Here is a 9,656-nt window from a genome sequence, read left to right as displayed (position 1 = left end):
AGTCGTCTTTGTAAGCTAGCTTTCGCTTCTCACATGTTAAGTAGCTTGGCACCTCCACTAAAATAACAGGGTGTAAAAGGGTGTATCGTTACACCCTTTGTCAAATAAATACACCCCCAAAACTTCAATTCGACGTACAGCGCCCTAGAGTAGAACAGACGGCCCCAAATTTCGCAAGGGGCTTGATAGCCGTGTGGTACAACTTATTAAAATAGCTAATGTACGTGTTACTGACTACAAAAGAAAAATAATCGGGGTTTTCTTTGCCCTACTGTAAAAAATCAGTGTTTCCTTTATCTGGTCTTTGATACGTACTTTAGCAATTTAAAAACATCTATTGCACCGTTATCAAGTCCCTTGTAAAATTTTGGGTCGTCTGTTTGACTCTAGGGCGCTGTACGTGAAATTAAAGTTTTCGGGTGTATTACGTGGGACAAAAGGTGTAACGATACACCATTTTACACCCTCTCTTTAGAGAGTGCCGCCTGGATGTTAGCATCTGCTGGTATGGACTTGGTCGCGCGCTTAACATTTTGCTGTAAGCTGTCGAGCCATGCCCTTATGTCTAGAATCTCAGAAAAGGTGGGATCGTTCTTGCTTGTTTGTAGTTGCTTAAAAGTGTACCAGCCTGTAAGGTGGATTGGTTTGCCTTTAGGTTTGGCGGGACCCGTTTTGATTGTGGTGGCCAATATGAAGTGGTCGCTTCGCAAGTTTTCTTGCGTGTCGAACCATGCGGCGCCTTAGGCGTTTTCTGTAAAGGTTAAGTCTGGTGTAGTGTCTACGCTGACGCAGATTCCCGTGCGGGTGGGTTGTGTCGGGTCTGTGAGCAGCGTGAGTTTCTACTGCTGTGCATCTAGCCACAATTGGCGGCCTTTGCGGTGATCGGCGCAATAACCTTATGCAGAGTAGTGTGCCTTGAAATTGCGTACTATGACTAGCAGTTGATTGTTTGCTACTTGTGGTGTTCCCTTGAATTGACTGAGGAATCGGTGTTGTTCTTTAGGGTTGCTGTATATGTTGAGCACAAACAGAGTGGCAGTTTTTCGCTTTGCCGTATAAGTAATTTCCAGTAGGACGTCTTCTATCTACGCAATGCCGGTCTGGCGTAGGAGCGCCGGTATGTTTTGTTTGAATAACGTAGTGATTGTCGCCTTGCCTGTGTCTGATACGTCGGCACAGAAGGACGCATGGCCTGATGATTTGGCCTGACCCCCGTCTCTTGGAGGGCAATTATGTCTGGCGCTTTGGAGTCCTTAGTTTGTAGGAACTCCCGGAGATTCTTCCTCCTGCGGCGGAATCCGTGGCAGTTTCTTTGCCATATGACTTACTGAGTGTTTTTAGTACTACTCTTCGCCATCGTTAGTCGGGCGGCTGTAAAACTTGGTTACTTTAATGGGCACGTGGGCCGCTGTTAGGCGTTTTCGAGGGCCGTATTTCTGGCATTACAATTGTAGGCAAAGAGTGTGATTATGATGTGAAAGGTTTTATGTATTACCTCGAATCTGAGATCAATGACCCTGGTGATTTTATTTGTGATCATGTCTTCCCTGATGTTACGCTTAGAATTGCCGGGGCGGGCGGTTGTCCCTTGGGAAGGAGGCGATTTTTCTAGCGCTCTGCGGTTCGTGAGTAGGTAGGTGTTCGATATCAAAATCTGATTCCACGTTTCCACGTTTTGGGCGGTAGTCCAAAACGTGGAATTAGACCGGTGGAGATGCACCCCTGGTCTGCCGGGGGTGTATCTATCTCTATACACGAACTCATCTCTGTTACGTCACGGCGCGGTGGTGGCGTGTCGGACGCACTTCCGGTCCGGGGCTGTGGGCGGAAGTGCCCATCTGAGACGTGTATTCCTGCGTTGTTTTGAAAGGAACCAGACAAAAACCTGCCTACTTGTCAAAATGCTGCGACTGGGGCTGTACCAAAAGGGTCGAGAAATGTTTGAAGGTCAGTTTTCATGCGCTCGGTTCGTCCGAGAACGTGGATAAATGCCGTGAAAAGGGAAAACCAGACGCCGTCGGACCACGATAGCTTGGGCGGGAAGCATTTTGGGTTGAATTCACGGATACTTCTGGCCATCAGATTTATTTGTTTTGTTCCAAAATGAACGCCGGAAAACCGTCAAGTTGTACGGACCACCTGCGGACCACGTTCAGTGCGTCTTCAAGTTCAAACGGTCGCCTGATCGTTCGAACTATCGTCTGCTCTTTGAAACGTCTCCGCTTGTCGTCTGCTCTTCTAGAGGAGGCCCGCAGACCAAATGTGGGCCCGGCACTTGCGATAAGAAGTGAGTGCAGGCCTCAAAAGATTTAAGTTTGAAGGTTGGTAAGCAGGCTCGACGTAAACAGTAGATACAAGGAGATGTTGATCATTGTTACCAGTATCCATCACCGACTGCCTGATTCACTTGGTTAGATTCTGCTTGCGATTTTCAGTATCGACGTCGACCATCTCAGCGACGGTTCACGCTTTTGCAGTCCGAGCGACGTCGCTACTGAAAATTGCGAGCGAAATCTCAACATGTGAATCACGCATTAGCGTACATACTGCGGCGTCCACGCGGAATGAATCGCCACATGTCACATTATTCACGCGAAGTTTTGCGGTGTAACGAGCCTCGTTAATTTCACTGACGCCGCTCAAGTAGTCAGACATCGTTAGTAGGACGTAGAATCAACAATTCCAACGGGAAAAAGAGCGCGGGGACTCACACCGAGGCCAACAACATCGCATTTCAATGGTTTGTTTATGGGCGACGGCGAGCTTTTTGCCCACACCCCCATTGCGCATGCGCGGCGCCGGTGGCGTCCGCCAGGGGCGCTCCGGGCGCTCCGGTTTGTTTGTAAACATGAGTTTGTGTATAGGGGTAGCTTTTGGTTCCGCGGGTGCAGCCGTTTTCGGCGGGGTGGCCTTGAGTAGAGCGCTGTCGGCCTTAAAGGCCTTATTCTCTGCTAGTCGTATCTCGAGCATTTGTTTGATTTTAGTAAGCTCTCTGTTGTGAGATAAGTGGATGGTTGGGTTATTTCTCTTAGCGGGGTTAGACTGGGAGACTACACTTACCCAGCTCATCTTGTTGTTGCTTGATGTCTTGCTTCCTTGTTTCGCTTATGGTCTATGTAGCAATAGGAATCTGGATTTGGATGCCTTGCGGCCGTCGGACGTGTTCCTCGATTTGGATCGGGACGAGCGTTGGGCCGCCGCTGTCTTTTCGCCGTCTCGACTTGCTAGCAATGGGTCTCTTTCTTCGTCGCTCCGGTTGTATAATGTTTGTTGTTGTTGTCGCTGTTTTTGCCACAGGCGCTGTTTGACGAGGAAAGGCGACTGCAAGCGTTTTCGGCAGCGCTTGTCTCCCATGGGGTTGTCTCTGCAACATAGCACACACTTGGGGTTGCAGTTGGGATTGTTCATGGGGTTTTCGCCACCAAATTCTATGCACTGTTCCTTGTCAGGGGTCGGGCATACGTCCGCGCGACGACCAAAACTGCCACAGACGCCGCACACTTCGACTTTTTTCTTGTGTAGGTAGCAGCGGTTTTCTGCGCCCCTGTAGTAGAGGTAGGAGAGCACCTTTGGGCCTTCAAGGATGACGATGACTGAGCTTGTGTTTCCCATATGACGGACTTAAAGGAAGGGGGGGGGTTCTTCTTGTAGTTGAGGCTTTTGGTGATGCCCCAAGCAGCACATAAACGTGAAGAAAACGACGAAAGAACGTCGAAGACGTCTGTAACGTGACGTTGTAAAACGTCCAAGGTCTGGACGCTACCTTCCTTCGACGTCGATGAAACCCTTAAATGTCCACGAGAAAAGGTGCACAGAAGGTCGAGGGGACGTTCCAAATGACGTTTGTTGCACGTCACATGCACGTCTCAGTGGGCTGTTGCGTCCTCCCTCGATGTTTATGATACGCGTATTTACGACATCCGGACTACCAACGACTTTCACAGAACGTCGAGAAACCTTTCCAAATTACGTTCCCTAGCCGTCGTGGGAAAACGTTGCCCCCCCCCCCCCAAAAAAAAAAAGAAATAATAAATAATTTTTTAGTATTATTGCGAAGGCAAGTTGCTATCATGCAAGTACGAAGGAAGTAACTAAAACACAGGTTTGGTACAAACTGTTTATTTGAGCATGTTCAGACACGACATGCAATACGGAGCGCCTCCAAAAGACGTCCCTGGATGTGCCAGCCTCAAAGATATAAAAGAACAAACAAATTCACGTAAATAAATGAAGAGACGATGACACCCGGCGCGGAATGCTCCACGGTTTACCTCGTTCTGCTTTTGATTAATGCACTAAAGCGCGTGCTTTAGCCGTCCCATTGCGCGTAGCTGGTATTCTCGCTGCTTGCACGGGAACGGTTTCAGAAGGGGGATCCCGTCCGCTGGGCGTTCTTGATTGGGATCGTCGGAGGCGTCTGAAGTGTCTTGATCGAAGACTGGACTTGACGCGCCGTTATTTGCACTGCCATTTGTTTTCTGGGGGCGTCATTCATATCCTCACAGGCACCTTGGTCTGAGCAGTAGTACGATTCAACGTGTGAAGCGTTATGGCCTTGAAAAAGGTCCTCGAGCCGTGACTGAATCAGAGCTGGCCAAATTACTCATATTTTCTAATTAAATTACATCACTAATTACTATGCTCAACATTTCTGAAATGTAAATAAATTACATTACAAATTACCACAGCCAGAAAGTAATTAATTACCATTACAAATTACTTTTAAAAGTAATGACATTACTTTCGCATTACTTTTGTATACTTTTACAGGCTGCGCCTACACAGGCACATCCTGTGTAGGCGCAGTTTCAAACACTGCTGGCGGCTGAGTTCTCGTGTTTTCTCAGTGCATTTTGTGTTTCATGGTGCATGTATTTTCCCGAGGACATTGGGAAGCATTGTACTACATTTGAAACACAAAAAAAGCAGTAAACTATTTTTGTTGGGTACGCGCGTGACAGAACGAATGCGACTGGAATGTTAGTTGTTGTTTTTTTTGTTTGTTTTCTACGGCAGGTTTTTACGGCGCCGTTCGATTAGCCGCGTGTCAAACGACAAAGCGTTTAGCTGTCGAAATTAATTAACAACAGAAGATAGCCGAAAGGCATGCATTTTTCACACTCACAAATACCATGTTTACCGATAGACAGAGGAACGCACGCGACTGATCCGTTTCCCACCCCAACCCGGACAACTATTTTTGGAGATGACTGAGGACCCTACGCGGATTATCTCTGGGAGGGAGGAGAACTATTATCATTGTTCGCAAAATCGCGTCGAGGGCGGTTCCACCAGGGGCCTTAGTTCGACGTACTTCCCCTCCTTCGTTTCCCGAGAATGTCGAGCAGAAAAGCTCGAATGGCAGAAACTTACCAGCCCTATTTCTCACAGTGGAAGATAACACAGAGAGGGTACGCAGCATGCATCAGGAAAAGTAAGCGGACACTTTTAAGAGGGGCCAGAAAACGTCAAATGCAAAGAAGCAAAACATAGATAGAGGATCGCGCTGAGCGGGTTTTTACAGTTCAAGAGAGTGGCAGAAAATGTCTAGCTGATAGCGGGCGCGAGAGTCGCACCAGCCGCATTAGCATCAGCAACATAGCGGCGGCCAAAGAGCGTTTTTTGGAAAGGTGTAGAGGAAAAAGAAAAACTAAAATAAGAAGAAAAGCGCTCTTGTGTATTGTGGACACAAAAAATGTGCCTGGTGCGAAAAAGTAATTAAGTAATTTAATTACAATTACCGTCGCTGGAGTAATTCATTACATTACTAAATTACCTGCTACAAAAAGTAATGAATTCCATTACTAATTACTGGGACAAGTAATTAAATTACTGTAATTTCATTACAGTAATTACATTACTGCCAGCTCTGGAATGAATACGACGGCGTTTTCGGCGATCACCGACTTCTTCATGGGGGCGACTTGAACGACTCGTCCAATCGCAGCACTTATACTATATGCAGACTTACAAAAAAAAAAATCACGGCGACATAGCAGTCTGCCTCGTAGACCCGTAGACGCGAGGGCCGGCGCTAGTGACTGGCTTTCGGAAAAAGCTGGACCGGGTCCCAGAGCTGTTCTCTCTGGGCCAATTCGAAGAACAGAACATTCAGTGAAATATTTTGGGAACGACTGAGAAACTATGTGCACCCGGAACTTAGGCTTGTCAATTGTTCGTCGTCGCTATCTTCCTCCACTTTTCACTCTCACCCTCTTCTTGCCAAGTTTCCCGACGCATCGCATGGTGCTCTATGGAGATGCCACTGGCATCTCCTCTGCCTACCTTTCCCTCTCTCTCTCGCGCCGTGCCGGCTGTTTTTTTTTTGTGTGTGTGTGTTTTTTTTTCGGCACGTAAGTGCGGACTGGGCTTGAACTCTTTTTGGACCGTCATCTGGGCCATTCAGGGGTTGGCATCATGAATGTTAATTTCCACAAACCGTTGACAGTATCAACCGGATTTTGTCATTGCCGGGTATCTTTTTTTTTTTGAGTCAACCCCCAAATTGCGCAAGTGTGCAGTGAAGCTGTGCTCTGATATAGTGTGTGCTGGCATGCGATTTTCGTTTGGGTACATCACCAGTGGCAACGAAAGCCAGATCTGTACTGATAGTCACGTGACAAGACTTTGCGCCCCGATCTACCGAAAGCGCTAAGGCGTTGGAAGCTGGTGTTATGGATGAGCTGTGATGTTGATGCAAATTTTTTGGTTGTGCACAGCTGAGCATGGGTTACAAACTACGAAGAGTAATTGACGAACCTTAAAACAATCTCGGGTGGTCGCGGAGCAGTATGAATGCTCCTAGGAAAGGATGCAGGCCTGAAATCACCTGGAGAGGGGATAGTGTAGCGGCGCCCCTGAGGCGCGTGCCGGGGCTCAGGACCAATTGAAGACAACAACGGGCGTGCGAAATGCAAGAATGGAACAATTCGATCCGTTCTAGAAGCCATGGGCTTCGCAAATTAAACCCGTAAGAATATTCTAAACAAGACCAAAATTATAACAAGCACATCTAAAAGGAATGATATTCCCAACATGCTTTCATATTATTTGTTTTCTTCCGTGTACATTGAGTTTTGTAAATGCCCTCTTTAGCGTCATCGATGTGCAATTAATAGCATTTTGAAATACGCAAATTAATGTATAAATAAGTAAACTTCTCAACCTCTCAAAATTAAGTTTTGTTTGCGGCTCTTGAGCACTGTCACCTTGACCACAGTGATTCTGCGGCTGGAGATTGAGCTGGAAAATCTAAAAACGTCGAACGAAACGTGAGTGGTCGACGTTGCCAGCACGTCTTGTATGACGTTTACGATATTTAGGTGTGAACGCGACGTCGCTGAAACGTTACTGACTGGGCAATAATCTAACGTCACCCTGGACTTTATTTTAACTTCGAAGACACGTGAGTGTTCGACGTTGCTAAAACGCCTTGTCTTGACGTCGTGGCGATGATGACGACGTTAAAGTTGAAACGTGACGTCGCCAGCACGTCACGGACAGGACGATAATGGGACGTCATTTATGAACCTCAGCTCAACGTCAAAGAAACGTGAGCGTTGGACGTTGTGAGAAACGTCGTGCATCGATGTCGTGGGAACGTTGACGACGTTTGAGTTGAAATACAACGTCGTCACAACGTCACTGATTGGACTCTACACTCTTAGAAAGAAGGGTCAGTATAGTCCTCCCTAAAGGGAGGAACGCTCTTGACACATATGTTCCTTCAGAAAGGGAGAAACTTTCCTCCCTTAAGCAGGGAGCAAAAGTTCCTCCGTCGACTGCATCTCATTATGGCGGCCACGAATCGAGCAAATCGAGCTCGATAAGGCTTAACGAGGACACTAAATCTATTGTACGAAGCGAGAGGAGCAGCAAATAAAAACGTAACACGAGCTTTCCGCGAACTGTATTTATTTCCGAAGTTTCTTTACCCCTGCAGGTAAAGAAACTTACGTTTCGAAAGCATGCAGTCACTCAGTCTTCTCATCGTCAGCACTGCGATGTTCAACGGAGACAACCGGCACCCAGTTCGCGCACTTTATGTCTTACCTTTGCCATTCCTCGAGCCACAATTCCTTCGTCAACCGTTGCGTCAACCGCACATCATGGAGGAGTGAAAATCATTCGCCCTCAAAACCAAAAGTCGCTCTCAAAAAAAAAAAAAAAGCAAATCCGAAGCAGCCTCTTGGCTTACCTAAGCACGGTAACACGAAATTATGGCGAAATTTGGACTAGAAGACGAAATTACAGGCGGCCTTCGCTGCCGCTGAAGCTCAATCAACTCAACATTAATTTATTAAACAACGTGCGCGACCTGCTCGAAAAACGAAACCGAAAGAAGATCGTCGGGAGGGCGAAAGCTTTCTCCGGTCTGCCTGGAGAAGGAGGAAAACGTCTCGGTGAATAATATGGACTTTAATTTTCCTTTCGCCATTCTGGGTTTGTTGATGTGTCTTTTGGTAAATAAAAGTAAAAAATAAAATCTTTACAAAAACAAAAAACAAAAAAACGCCCCTTTGGGGATCCAACTTTTGACCACTTGGTCAGTAGCGCGATGTTCTACCCCTGCGCCAACTCAACAAGGAGGAGCTCGCCCTCCTCCTTTCATCTAAACTGCCGTTCCTCCCTTCTCTGGGCAACTCGTCCGCATCAAGGAGGAACAGTCGCTGTTGCTACCTTTCTCCTCCTTTTTTTCTTAGAGTGTAATGGAACGTTGTATAAGGACGTCACCTCAACATCGAAAAAACGTCATCGAAGTCATGCGGGACTTCACGGACGTCCGGGACTTTTTCTCGACGTTTCTACGACGTTTTGTGCTGCCTGGGCGCCCTCTGCACTGTCATAATACGGTATATTGTGGATAACGCCTTTGGAGGTGTCTGCTGGTGGGGTTGCGTAGGCTGTGGCTTCGTGGTGCGTGTCTCGAATTTGTAGTTCCCTGATTCGAATGTATTTCTCAGCGGTTGCCGTACTTGGAATGCTGATTACTATAATAATTTCTTACCACACAGGAGCGATATATGTCGTCTTCCGCCTTGGCGATTGTTACGGTTGCGGCGCGTAGTACTCCGTCTCGAATTTGCGCGTCGCTTAGTTTTTTGACATATTAAGCCAGTCGCGGGGTAGGCAGTACGACGATCTTTATATCTTCCCTTGGCAGTTGCAGCTGTCGTGGCAGCTGCGGTTTCTTGGCTGAATATCTGGCACGCGCTGCACTGTCGCCAGCTGTTTTGCTCGCTTTTTCTGCTGTTAGGCACAACTCCGCGAGGGCTCTACGATTCCTGTTGTGGTAGCTGGCCAGCCATCCCGCTTCATTAGTTACTTGTTCTGGTGTAATATATACTCCTTCTACTACAACTGCTTCCATGCCTTGAAAGGAGCTTACCCGGCGGATCGGTGGGATGGTTGACCCGCCTTGGTTGGTGCCTTGTGGCTCCGTGGATAGCGGCATCGGGCAGCTGCGGCGCGGCAAGAGGACGGCGCCAAAGTCTTGGTTGTTCGCGGATCCCATGCGGGCCTCGTCCGCTCCGGCATCGTCATCAGTGCCGCAGGGGCGATTTTGATTTAAAAAGACGAAGCTCGCCACTGGCGTGACATCCCTAGTCCGTCTTCTTCTTTTTGGCGTATGGTCTCAAGAATTTTCTTATTGTGGT

At 47.6% G+C, this 9,656-nt stretch overlaps 1 pseudogene; it reads right to left on the bottom strand.

Annotated features, from left to right (window-relative positions):
* Positions 1–1,343: 1,343 nt before the first annotated feature.
* On the bottom strand, positions 1,344–9,454 carry LOC121047113 (annotated as a pseudogene).
* Positions 9,455–9,656: the final 202 nt, after the last annotated feature.

This window comes from Ixodes scapularis, unplaced genomic scaffold (assembly GCF_016920785.2).
Source record: "Ixodes scapularis isolate PalLabHiFi unplaced genomic scaffold, ASM1692078v2 PGA_scaffold0__279_contigs__length_252992795, whole genome shotgun sequence".
Taxonomy (NCBI): Eukaryota; Metazoa; Arthropoda; class Arachnida; order Ixodida; family Ixodidae; genus Ixodes; species Ixodes scapularis.
The sequence above is the reverse complement of the archived record's forward strand: the minus strand, read 5'-3'. Positions and strand labels throughout refer to the sequence as shown.